The sequence below is a fragment of the Hemitrygon akajei genome, chromosome 4 (assembly GCF_048418815.1).
Source record: "Hemitrygon akajei chromosome 4, sHemAka1.3, whole genome shotgun sequence".
In the NCBI taxonomy this organism is placed as follows: Eukaryota; Metazoa; Chordata; class Chondrichthyes; order Myliobatiformes; family Dasyatidae; genus Hemitrygon; species Hemitrygon akajei.
The window spans coordinates 50,283,875-50,297,485 of NC_133127.1; the positions used below are offsets into that span (position 1 = coordinate 50,283,875).

At 42.9% G+C, this 13,611-nt stretch overlaps 1 protein-coding gene and 1 long non-coding RNA gene across 7 annotated transcripts in view; one reads left to right on the forward strand and one right to left on the reverse strand.

Moving 5' to 3' along the window:
- psd3l (pleckstrin and Sec7 domain containing 3, like) overlaps nucleotides 1-13,611 on the reverse strand; it is a 502,996-nt gene that overhangs the window by 252,377 nt on the left and 237,008 nt on the right. The gene's annotated exons all lie outside the window — the stretch shown is intronic.
- On the forward strand, nucleotides 4,619-9,728 carry LOC140726321 (uncharacterized). The gene is made up of 3 exons (XR_012098611.1): nucleotides 4,619-4,928; nucleotides 7,435-7,646; nucleotides 8,646-9,728. It is a non-coding gene; the product is annotated as an uncharacterized lncRNA (long non-coding RNA).

Below are 13,611 nucleotides of genomic sequence, written 5' to 3' on the forward strand. Positions count from 1 at the left end.
GCCCAAAATGTTGACTGCGCTTTTTTCCACAGATGCTGCCTGGCCTGCTGAGATCCTTCAGCACTTTGTGTGTGTTGTAAAGGAGTCAGCTTATTTGCTTCCCCTAGATGTTTCATCCCTCTGGTTAGAATGAGCCACTTGGTTTATAACAGCCATTGCAGTAGCTCATTGAAAAGTAGGAAGAGGTTCACATTTAGTTCACTGTGTTTTATCCGTGTTCCAAAGAGGTGAGAAACCCACATAGTTTCCTTAACTGTTCATTATTATGAGCTGCTCCTAAGGCATAATGTGATTCAGTGTAATTATTTACAGCAGCACCACTTGCAAGAATGTAGGCTTTTCCTAAGGTAGAAAGGTTTAGATGCTTCAGCAGAATAGGCAGGAAGGTAGCTGTGCTACCTCAACTGTTATATAAGGTAAACACAAAATGTTTTCACTAGGATTTTCCACTTAATTATTTCCTAGCATCAGATCAGGAGGAAACGTTGTCAAAGAAAAAATATATGCAGACTTATATTGGGTGGCATTTTACAATGGTCAGAATTAAAATTGTACAAGTTCTTAAGTACTGTTCGGGAACAGATTATTTAAACTGCACAGTCTATGGTGTCGGCGATGGCGGAGGCAGAAACTGTTATCACAGTTGTCTTGGCTTGAGGGCATCGTTGAGCCCAGTAACCAAGCTGTCCACAAGCGAAAACATACACCTCGTGGAAATACCCGTGTTTACCCCAACCGTGTCCACCATCCCATTTCCATGCCTGTTGGATCAAAGAACCATAAAAATGCACACATTTAGAATAGTACCATGTTCAAGTCAAAAATTACCAGTCAGAAGTGGGCCACCTAAGCCATATATGTATAAAGCAGGTACTGTTAAAACCTGAGTTTATAGTGAAATTTTAAGCAAAGTTTGCTAATGATTACCCTAAATTTTATCACTGGCAATTTGGCTAAATATAAAACAAAGCTATAAAGAAATTAACATTCAAATTGTATATGGCAGCTATGGCAAACTTTTAAACCAATGTACATTATTGCCCAAAGCAGCCTATGAAGTCCCACACAAGTGTGTCCTCATTCCCCAACAGTTTTACTTCTTTTAATGTTATAATTGCTTTTGGCAATATTGTAAAAACTCAATTTTATTTAACTCGTCTCATCTCAAACAAGTAACGGTATATGTTTTCCTTTAATCTAGGCTGCAAGTTATTTACAATAGCATTTACAGGTGTCCCCCCCCGTTTTTCGAACGTTCGCTTTATGACACCTCGCTGTTACGAAAGACCTACATTAGTTAGCTGTTTTCGCTAACAGGTGTTTTCTCTGTTACAAAAGGAGCAGCCAAGCTCCTCCCCCAGAACTGCAATTAGCCGCCATTGCTTAAACACGTGCCTGTGAGCATCTGTGCTTTATGTTGATTTATTTTGTGCATCCATTAGCAAGATGAGTTCTAAGGTATTGGAAAAGCCTAAAAGAGATCGTAAGGGTGTTACACTTAGCGTAAAACTAGACATAATTAAGCGTTTCGATCATGGTGAATGAAGTAAGAACATTGTCCACGCGTTGAACTTGCCTGCGTCCACCATTCGCGCTATTTATACGCAGAGAGAAATCATTTTGAAAGCTGCCGATGTTACTGTTGGTTCTGCTCATAGCAAAGCGGTCTCTCTTAGTCGGCATCCAATAATGGATAAAATGGAAAGTCTATTGCTGGAGTGGATTGATGGGTGTACAAAGCGTGGTGTTCCGTTAAGTTATCTTATACTTAAGGAGAAATCAGTCCGTCTTTTTAATAAGCTGAAATAGAAAGCACTGGACGATGGTGATGAAAGTGTTGCGAAAGTGGAATTTAAAGGCAGTCATGGGTGGTTTGATCTGTTTCTGAGGCGAGGGCAGCTTCACAGTTTAAAGTTTACTGGAGAGAGTGCTTTGGCTGATATTGAAGCTGCCGAAAAGTTCCCAGCAGAACTGAAGGAAATAATTACAGAATGTGGTTATTCATATAAGTAAGTGCTTAACTGTGATGAAACTGCAATTTATTGGAAAAAATTTCTGAGCAAGACATTTATTTCGATATAAGAAAAGCAGGCTAAGGAGCACAAGGCATCGAGGGACAGGTTTACTCTAATGCCTATTATTAACACCACTGGTGATGCTGTCCTTAAGCCTCTACTAGTGTACCATTCAGAAAATCCGAGGGCACTTAAAGGCATTGATAAGAAAACACTTCCCGTTGTGTTCCGTTCACATCCAAGCGGTTGGAATACCCAAGTGCTTTTTTCTGAGTACATGAGTGGATGAGTTAGTCCTTTTGTTGAAAAATACTGTAGAGAAAATAACCTCAATAATAAGTGTCTTGTGATTGTCGATAATTGTGCTGCTCATCCACCTGGCATAACCGAGTCTGGCGGTAACATTCGTGTTGCGTTCTTACCGCCAAATACAACATGGTTGCTGCAGCCATGTGACCAAGGCCTAATAGCCACAATTAAGGCTTACTATACGCAAAATGTGATGCGTGTTATTGTAAGTGCCATTGACAGAGAGGGCAACTCTGAAGCAGCTTTGCGAGGGATCTGGAAAGAGTACAATCGACCAGTGACTGGTCTTAGCAACATCAGGTGAGATCCACCTGAGGAAAGTGAATGCGAGTAAGGCAGTTGGCCCAGACGGAGTGCATGTGCTGAGCAGTTTGCTGAGGTGTTTACAAGTATATTTAACCTCTCACTGCAACAAGCTGCTGTTCCAACATGCCTTAAAACCTCCACCATCATCCCAGTGCCCAAAAGATCAGCTGTGAAGTGCCTGAATGACTGTCGCCCTGTAGCGCTGACACCCATAGCCATGAAGGGCTTCGAGAGACTTGTGCTCTCACACATTAAGGCTACAATCCCACCTGATCTGGACAAACACCAGTTTGCCTATCGGGCAAACCACTCCACAGAGGATGCAATCACAACAGCCCTTCATATTGCTCTGACTCACTTAGAGGAACCGAACACTTACGTGAGGATGTTACTTGTGGACTTCAGTTCTGCATTTAACACAGTCATCCCCCATAAACTGGTCAGCAAACTGAACACTCTTGGCCTTGGTTCCTCCCTGTGCTCGTGGGTCATGGACTTTCCCACAGACCGATCACAGCAAGTCAGAGTTGGTAAGCACACCTCCACCACCCTCATCTTAAAAACAGGCACCTCGCAGGGCTGTGTGCTGAGACCTATGCTCTGCACACTCTTCATACATGACTGCACCCTTATCTACACCTCCAACTCCATAATTAAATTTGCGGATGATACCACAGTGGTTGGCCTGATCTCGGACGAGGATGAAACAGCCTACAGGCTCGAGGTGGATCATCTGACTGAGTGGTGTAAGGACAACGACCTGGTGCTTAACACTTCTAAAACAATAGAGATGATCATTGACTTCAGGAGATTAAAGGACAGAATACACCCCCCCCCCCCCTCCATATACATGGAGAGGTAGTGGAAAGTGTGGAAAACCTAAAGTTCCTTGGAGTTATGTTGTCAAAACAGCTGACAACGACCACCAACACCTCGCTGCTTGTAAAAAAGGCACAACAAAGACTGTTCTTCCTCAGAAAGCTGAAACAGGCCAAACTCCCACAAAAGCTGTTGCTTAACTTCTACAGAAGCACAATTAAAACCGTCCTGACCAACAGCGCCACAGTGTTGTATGCCAGCCGCTGAGCGATAAGACCTGCATCGCGTGGTGAAGGCGGCCCAGCGAATTGTCAGGATGGAGCTCCCAGGACTGGACACCATCTATTCCAGCAGACTCAGGAGGAAAGCAATCAGCATTACCAGAGACACCACACACCCTGGCCACTCTCTGTTTGACCTGCTGCCGTTCAACAAAAGGTTCAGGACACTAAAAGCCAGAACAAATAGATTCAGGAACAGCTTCTACCCCAGAGCTGTGGCCTCCATCACACCACTCCCACAGAACAATGATTGAAACTGTGAGCACACACAAGGACTCAAATACTTGCACTAACGGCACTTTGTGCATTACTGTGACATTCTGGTGCTGCTGTAACTTATTTTCTGCTACTTATCTATTTAATACTGTTTTTCTATTACTGTCTTGTTTTTATCTACTGCTTTGTTTGATTGCCTGAGAGGAAGCCAAACAGAGTTTCATTGTACCTATGTATAATGACAATAAAGATCGTTCAATTCAATTCAATTAATTTCAATTCAATTCATTCAATATAAAACTGGTAATCACCAACATTGGAGATGCTCTTGATGAGAAATGGCATTTGGAGGAAACTATGTCCCGAAGCAGTGAACGATTTTAAAGGCTTCGAACCATCAGCAATAAATACGGCAATAATTAGTTTGGCTAAGGACGCTGGGATTGTAGAAGTTGACGAAGATGATGTTGAAGAGGTTTTGGCATCCCATGACCAAGAACTGACAGATGAAGAGCTGATGCAATTGCAAGAGGAAAGGATAATAATCGAAACTAAACGCAGTAGCGAACGGCCCAAAAGTGAAGTCGTCCAGGAACTGAACGTGAAGCAATTGCATGAGATTTTTGCTGCAATTGACAATGCTGCAATGATTGCAGAAAAGTACAACTTTAAGATTGAAAGGGTGTGTAGGTTTAGGGCATATTTGCAGGATGGTTTGAGTACTTACAAAGAACTGTATGATAGAAAAATGTGAGAGGCTAAGCAGTCAAGCATACTGTTGTTTTTCAAGCCTTCCACATCAGCCACAGCAGATGATGAACCTCGACCTTCAACATCGAGGCAGGCAGACATAGAAGGTGACCTGCCTGCCCTGATGGAAACAGATGATGATGAGATGACACCCCAGTGTCCCACCACCCCGACCTCCGACAACTCAGCCTAACACACCATCATCAGTGTGCTCGCTGTCTTCCCAATTCCGGTAAGTGAAAATACACTATACATACATTATTTCTACTTTACATAGGTTGTGTATTTTTATGTGTTATTTGGTACGATTTGGCAGCTTCATAGCTTAAAGGTTACTGGAGAGAATGTTTCTGCCAAGAGCGCTTGCATGAGATTTTCGCTATGGTGGACAGTGCTGCAATGATTGCAGAGAAATTATTTCTACTTTATATAGGCTGTGTATTTATATCATTCCTGCTTTTACTATATGTTACTGTTATTTTAGATTTTATGTGCTATTTGTCATGATTTGGTAGATTATTTTTTGGGTGTGCGAACACTAACAAACTTTTCCCATATAAATAAATGGTAATTGCTTCTTCACTTTACGACATTCCAGCTTACGAACCATTTCATAGGAACGCTCTACCTTCGGATAGATAGATAGATAGATAGATAGATAGATAGATACTTTATTCATCCCCATGGGGAAATTCAACATTTTTTTTCCAATGTCCCATACACTTGTTGTAGCAAAAACTCATTACATACAATACTTAACTCAGTAATAATATGATATGCATCTAAATCACTAACTCAAAAAGCATTAATAATAGCTTTAAAAAAAGTTCTTAAGTCCTGGCAGTTGAATTGTACAGCCTAATGGCATTGGGGAGTATTGACCTCTTCATCCTGTCTGAGGAGCATTGCATCGACAGTAACCTGTCGCTGAAACTGCTTCTCTGTCTCTGGATGGTGCTATGTAGAGGATGTTCAGGGTTTTCCATAATTGACCGTAGCCTACTCAGCGCCCTTCGCTCAGCTACCGATGTTAAACTCTCCAGTACTTTGCCCACGACAGAGCCCGCCTTCCTTACCAGCTTATTAAGACGTGAGGCGTCCTTCTTCTTAATGCTTCCTCCCCAACACGCCACCACAAAGAAGAGGGCGCTCTCAACAACTGACCTATAGAACATCTTCAGCATCTCACTGCAGACATTGAATGACGCCAACCTTCTAAGGAAGTACAGTCGACTCTGTGCCTTCCTGCACAAGGCATCTGTGTTGGCAGTCCAGTCTAGCTTCTCGTCTAACTGTACTCCCAGATACTTGTAGGTCTTAACCTGCTCCACACATTCTCCATTAATGATCACTGGCTCCATATGACCTGTATTAAGATGCGCGTCCCTGCTTCTAAAGTAAATCTGGAATACTTCTGAAAACATTTATGTATGCACTCTACATGTTCATTAGCATCATTGTCTTTTGTACGGTACTGTGTATTTCAAACTACAGTGTGAAGGAAACATTTTCTTAGTGCTCCCATTAGATCAGCTCAAAGTACATTTAAATCAAAATTTCACTCATCCATGATTAGAGGATCAGAGGGATCTTGAAGTCCGAGTCCATAGGACACTCAAAGCTGCTATGCAGGTTGACTCTGTGGTTAAGAAAGCATACGGTGCATCGGCCTTCATCAATTGTGGGATTGAGTTGGAGCCAAGAGGTAATGTTGCAGCTATATAGGACCCTGTTCAGACCCCATTTGAAGTACTGTGCTCAGTTCTGGTTGCCTCTCTATAGGAAGGATGTGGAAACCTTAGAAAGGGTGCAGAGGCGACTGGGGAGCATGCCTTATGAGAATAGGTTGAGTGAACTTGGCCTTTTTTCCTTGGAGTTACGGAGGATAAGAGGTGACCTGATAGAGGTGTATAAGATGATGAGAGACATTGATCGTTGTTGATAGTCAGAGGCTTTTCCCCAGGGCTGAAATGGCTAGCACGAGAGGGCATAGTTTTAAGGTGCTTGGAAGTAGGTACAGAGGAATCTTTTCTTAAAAATCAGTGGGACTAGGCAAAAAACTGGTTTGGCACAGCCAAGAAGGGCCAAAAGGCCTGTTTCTGTGCTGTAATGTTCTATTCTATTCTATGAGATGTCAGGGGTAAGTTTTTTTACTCAGAGTGGTGAGTATGTGGAATGGGCTGCCGGCGACGGTGATGGAGGCGGATACGATAGGGTCTTTTAAGAGACTCCTGGACAGGTACATGGAACTCAGAAAAATAGAGGGCTATGGGTAACCTAAGGTAATTTCTAAGGAAAGGACATGTTCAGCACAGCTTTGTGGGCCAAAGGGTCTGTATTGTGCTGTAGGTTTTCTATGTTTCTATTCCTTCTGAGGTGGTGTCCATTATTAAGGACCAGGGCATGCCCTCTTCTGATTATTACCATCAGGAAAGAGGTACAGAAGCCTGAAGGCAGACATTCAGCGAGTCAGGAACAGCTTCTTCCCCTCTGAAATCCGATTCCTAAATGGACATTGAACCCATGAACACCATCTCACTTTTTAATATTATTTCTGTTTCACATTATTTTTAAATCTAATTATTTAATATACATATATTTACTGTAATTGATGTACTTTTTTCCTTTCTATATTATGATGTATTGCATTGAACTGCTGCTTCTAAGTTAACAAATTTCATGCCACATGCCAGTGATAATAAACCTGATTCTGATTCTGACCTCTCTGCCTCCTGTAGTGCTATTGGGAACCGCCGCCCGCAGCAGGGCACCGGCTGAATCCGGGCTCACCAAGTAGTCAAGAAGCATTACTTGGCATGGGGCTTGTTGAAACCGTGCCTGGGAAAGGCAGGGAAACAGCATCGAGTTCAATCGCAAACAAGAGAAAATCCGCAGATCTTGGAATCCAAGCAACACATACACAAAATGCTGAAGGAACTCAACCGGCCAGGCAGCATCTATGGAAAAGAGTAAACAGACAATGTTTCGGGCCGAGACCCTTCTTCAGGACTGCATAAAAGAAAGATGAGGAATCAGAGTAAGAAAGTGAGGGTGGAGGGGAGTAAGAACCACAGGGTGATAGGTAAAACCGAGGGGGGAAGGGGAGGGAAGGGGAGGGAAGGGTGAATTAAAGAGCTGGGAAGTTGATTGGTGAAAGGATACAGGGCTGCAGAAAGGAGAAAATCTGATAGGAGAGGACAGAAGGCCATGGAAGAAAGAAAAGGGAGAGGAGCGCCAGAGGGAGGTGATGTGTAGGTAAGGTGAGAGAGGGAAATGGGAATGGGGAATGGTGAAGGGGGGGCAATTACGGAAGTTCACGAAATTGATGTTCATGCCATCAGGTTGGAGGCAAACCAGATGGAATATAAGGTGTTGCTCCTCCAACCTGAGTGTGGTGTCATCATGAGAGTAGAAGAGTCCATGGACTGACATGTCAGAATGGGAATAGGAAGAGGAATTAAAATGGCTGGCCACTGGGAGATCCCGCCTTTTCTGGCGGACAGAGCGTGGATGCTCGGCAAAGTTCATCTAATTCATCCTCACACTCTGGTGTTAATTATTCCTTTTCAAACACTAAGATAGACTCTATTATCCTTTGTCTGTTCTTTCTGTGCCTTCTCCTTTAACTTTTTCCTCATTTTCTCTGTTCCTTTACAGGACTCATCCAACCATTTTTTTGCATTCCACATCTACACTGAGCAATCCCAGGACACCCTACAGTCTTCTCACATTTTCCTTTCTCTAACAACACGTCTGCAGACACTCACTTCGTCCATTCCATCCCTACTACATACTTCAACATACTTAATGCTTTCGGGTTCATAATGTACAAACATGCATGCTTTAGAGGTCTGGGACAGGGGACTTACATGCTACCATTGACACACACACATTTCAGAGCTTCTTTTAAAAAACATACACTTTCTGAATTTTCTTGTGCTTCATGTAGGACCCAGCCCAGGCTGCGCCATCTTCACGTGAGACACAACCCGGAGCACAGCATCTCCACGCAGAACCCAGTCCGCTCCACGGCAACCCCGTGTGAGACCCAACGCAGAACACGGCAACTTCATGCGGAACCCAATCGGCACCGCGGCAACCTCATGCAACAACTTTTTTAAAAAATGCTGAAGCTTCCCTACGTCAGCGACTGAAGTGTTGGCCTAGCTCATATATGTCAAACTCAAGGCCCGCGGGCCAAATCCGGCCCGCGGTGGAATTATCTTTGGCCCGCGAGATAATATCTAATTACTATTAAAGCTGGCCCCAGTAATCGAAGCGCCTATGGCGTATGATATGGCTAATGCTGAGTTTATTCAGGTACCAGGTTTTCAGGGGTTTTAATGTTTATTCGGCAGTCTTGCTCGGCAGTCTTCTTCATAAGAAATGGAATTTGTAAAGTGAAACACTTTGTAGTTATAGCAGAGACTGAGACACATGAGAGCAGGCTGAAAAAACGGAGGCAACGAAAGCTGTGTTCGCACGCATCCGACTGATCCGGCCCGCATAAAGCTGCATTTTGCTCAATCCGGCCCGTGACCTAAAATGAGTTTGACACCCCTGCCCCTAGCTTGATTACATGACACAGAGAAAATTTGCATTCTGGCCGCAGGTTCAGTCCCTTTCTCAAACATGAGCATATTTTTGTTACTTGTGTATGAGGACAACAGCCTGACTCTGTCACCCACACTGTTCTGAAGACAGGACAAAAAAATTGCCATTTTTATACAGAATTGGCTATCAGTTACTGATATTGACCATTTGGTAAATTGTGTATGTTTGAATTCCTTACTTGCAAGGTGAATTGCCATTTACAATAGAGGTGTTAAAATTCAATCCAAATTTTGAAATTAGTAAAGCAATTGTCATGTAGCCATTGTATGTTTCACTTCTGTTATTCTTATCTCGTCTGTCTTCAACACCCCCTACTGAGTAAAGAAAAGCTATGTTCTTCTAGGTTCGATACACACTGCCACAGACATTCTCACCTATCTATCTGCAGTGGGCGAAGTTGGCCCCCGTGGTCTCATTTCAATGGCATCCCTTTTCTGGGTTTGATTACACACCACCACAGTCATCCTCACCTGCATGTTGTCTTACTGCAACTCCCAAGCTACAGTTTCGGCCCTACTCGGAAATCTTGGTCTTCTCTAACTGGGTAAAGTCTTCCCCCCCCACCCCCGATGACATTCATGCTGAACTGTTCCTCTGGGCACCTGGTTCCAATACCTGACCAACCATGTGGGTAAGGAGCGCACCCCATAGAAGTTGATCAAGGGTCCTTAATCCAAACCCTCTGGAGGAGAATGGACAAAAGTACAAAAGTACAAAAGTACTGCCTCCAGCTAGCTGAGATATTTCTGCCTTTGTAATTCAAACCTAAATGTTAGCTACAGCCTCTAGAATAAAAAAATAAAGCTGGGTAAAGACCTGAGAAAAAGTCATTAATCTGAAATATTAACCCTGTTTCTCTCTCCAGAGATAATAGTTAGCCTGCAGAATGTTTCCAAGTTGATGTTTCAAGTTATAAGTTTATTGTCATGGGCATAATTACTGTATCTATATACATTACAAACATCTCAGCATAAATCATAAAGTTACTCTAACGTAAATTAAGCAAGACTTAGACAGTCTGAGGTAGAATTGGTGCTTTTTAAATCCATTCAAGGTACTGAAGAGAGTGGGGAAGAAGCTGTTGTTGAACACTGAGGTGTGGATCTCCAGGTTTCTGTACCTCCTGCCTGATGGCAGCAACAAGAAGATGGTGTGAATGGTGGGGTCCCTAATGACTGATATTGCCTTCCGGAGACATGACCTCTTACAAATGTTCTCATTGCTAACTATACTCATGATGGAATTAGACTAGCAGTTTAAGTTTTCATGTCAGATTTCCAGCATTGGCACTGTTCTTTTCTCTGAGAGCTGTGTGAAAGTATCAGGGTCAGGGGATTGGAGGAAGAGGCTGGAGAGGCAAGCTGTGGTACAGTGGAGAAAAAATGGAGGAATCGGCTGCCCCATGACCACAGGTAATGACCCTAAACAGTTATCTGGAATCGATACGGTCAGCCATCACCTTCCTTTACCAGCGGATGGCGAAGAGCCAGGAACAGAACAGCTGAACACAGAATTAGCACCCAGGGCAAGAGGATCATCAAATCCAGACTTTGCACAGTCAGTGACCTTTTCCCTCCATTTTGCTTTGTCCCAGTTAGGCAAAACTGCAATTTGCACAGCAATTCAATGCCAAATTCTAAGCTGAGGGGCAACCTACAGGGAACTGTGCCAACATTAACACTAGCTGGAAACCACAAACCAGCAACAAAATGTTTCTCAAGTGACCATTCCCTCCTGACACCTGCCCCCACCTTCGTTATCAGTTGAGAAAGGCTGTAAGCTGGAACCCTCACTGCCAATTTCAGGTCATCACAGTACTGAGGTGAACTGTAACAAAGGGTAATGGGAGCACATTCAATAGTTGATTTGCAGTAGCAAACTGGATAAATATACTTGAAGAGGGGAAAAAAACTTGCAGAGTGATGGAAAAAGAGTCAGGAAGTGGAGCTAATTGGATAACCCCCTGAAAGAGTCAGCACAAGCTGACAAGTCTCCTCTCGTGTGGAATGCTGTGACTTTATCTTTCTGTCGGAAGCTTTGTTTATTATGCTTTGGAGCTGCCTTTTTTTTCTGTTTTATGTAATTTGTCCATCTTGCAGTAATCAGCCTTGTAGACTAAACTCTAATGAGGTCCAGGAAGAGGGGACTGATGTGATGAGGGAATGGTCACAGCAGGAGCTTGTTCTTCAGATTCACATCACTAAAAGTCTCACATCTGAGACCATTGCAATGTGGAAATACTGTCAGCTCTGAATCCAAATAATTACATACTTGAAGGCTATACCGGGTAAGGGTACAGCATATGATGTGTCGTCTTTAACCAAGGCCTTCTATGTTCCAAAAGACCTACTAGCAATATATTCCCCCCCCCCCCCAATAGCTCAGGCGTCAAATAGCACCATTGAAAACATCACACTGGTCTCTGTGGGTGTGGGACTTTGTTGGCATTTGACTACTACCTACTTCCTATATTATAATCAGGACTCCATTTCTGAAGTGCTTCAATGGGCTGTAAAGCCCTGAAATTATTTGGAAGGTGCCACAGAGAGCTACTGGATGAAAACCTAGAAACACAAGTTCAAAAGAGGCTTGATGCTGGAATCTGGAGCAGCAAACAATTTGCCAGAGGAATTCAGCAGGTCAGGCAGCATCTGCGGGAGAAAAGTAATCATAGATGTTTCCAGTTGAAACCCTACGAAACATAGTAAAGAGACCCTCCCACAAAATGCTCACAAATCCTATCTTCCCACAGGTGCCTCTTGAACTGGTGAGTTCCAACAGATTTTTTTTTGGTTGAACGTGAGCTCAAATTCCACCACAACAGCTGGAAGATTTAAATTCGAGTACTGAAATAAATCTGGAATTTAAAATATTGTACCATGAAGCTGTCAGATTACAATAATTCATCTGCCCTACTAAAGGCACCCCTTACTTAGTATGGCTTTTATGATTTCACACCCCTAAATGCCTTCTCTGTTCTAGGTCAAAAATGCCTGGATAATAAGTGTTGGCTTACCAGAAATCCCCACACCCCATGAACAAAATAAGTTCTTCCGTTCTGTTAGAGGGAAGTTAAGTTTGTTCACATGTTCTGTACTAAGCCACTGACAAAAGTGGAAGAGAGAAAATACAAGGAAGTTTGGCAATACTCTTCAGGCTAACTTCCACTCTCTAAAAATAATAAAGGGACTAATTAACGAACTGCAGACAATAAATACCTACACATTTGAAGGTTTGTTAATTTTTTAGCAGTAAACATTTATGGGCTTAATCCATTCATTCATTCTTCCTTCGTCAGCCACAGTACATGTTGTACTGAAAGGGTTGTCAGGTTCCCAGACACACACCCACAAGTTGTGTAAAGACAGAATGAGGTGAAGCAACAACTCTATTCATCATTTGCTCCAAAAAACACTCCACACCATTATCCTGGATAGGTAACCCTCTCAACACCTTCCAAGGCCCAGTAACTTCAGCAGCACAACATACAGCTCTGAAAATGACTATGGTAATATAGGTTCAAATGCACAATACATGTACCAACTATCAGGAGGCCAGGCGGAATCTATGGAGAAGAAATTGAGTTCGTGTTTCAGTCTCTAACAGAAGTGTTAACTCTGTTTCCTTCCACAGATGCTGCCTGATCTGCTAAGTACTTTCAGCATTTGCTACTTATTTTAGATTTCCAGAATTTGCAAGTTTATTTTTAATTTTCATGCATAGAACATTGTCTTTGTGTTGTCTTCATAGATGTTGCTTGACCTGAAGAGAACTTCTGGCAGTTCTTAATTTTATTTCACAATGCCACTGGCGCAAACACTATCTTCTTTTTAAAACGTTAACCCTCACATAGCCTTCCTTACGCTCACTTAAAGCCACTTAATCTGCTCCGACAGTTTAATGCCACCTGTGATTTCTTCTTGCTTTTAGTGGACCCTAATCCTTTTCTCACCTGTTTTCTCTCCTTCCCTTTCCCTCCCCTCACCTCTCCTCTCTCAGGACTTGTTCTCTCCTATCTCACTGTGACTGTGCTTCACTTTCTCTTTCAGTTTCTCTGCTATCTATAACAGAATGTAGATACTGGAATCTGGTGCAACAAACAATCTGCTGGAGGATTTCAATGAATCGAATGGGAGGAACAAGATAGCTGGTGTGTTGGGTTCAAAACCCTGTGTCAGGGTCCTTACTTGCTCAGCTATATGGATATGCATTTTGCATTTGGCCCATATCTCTCTAGACCTTCCCTATCCATGTACATGTTCAAATGTCTTTAAATGGTGTAATCTTACCACTTCCTCTGT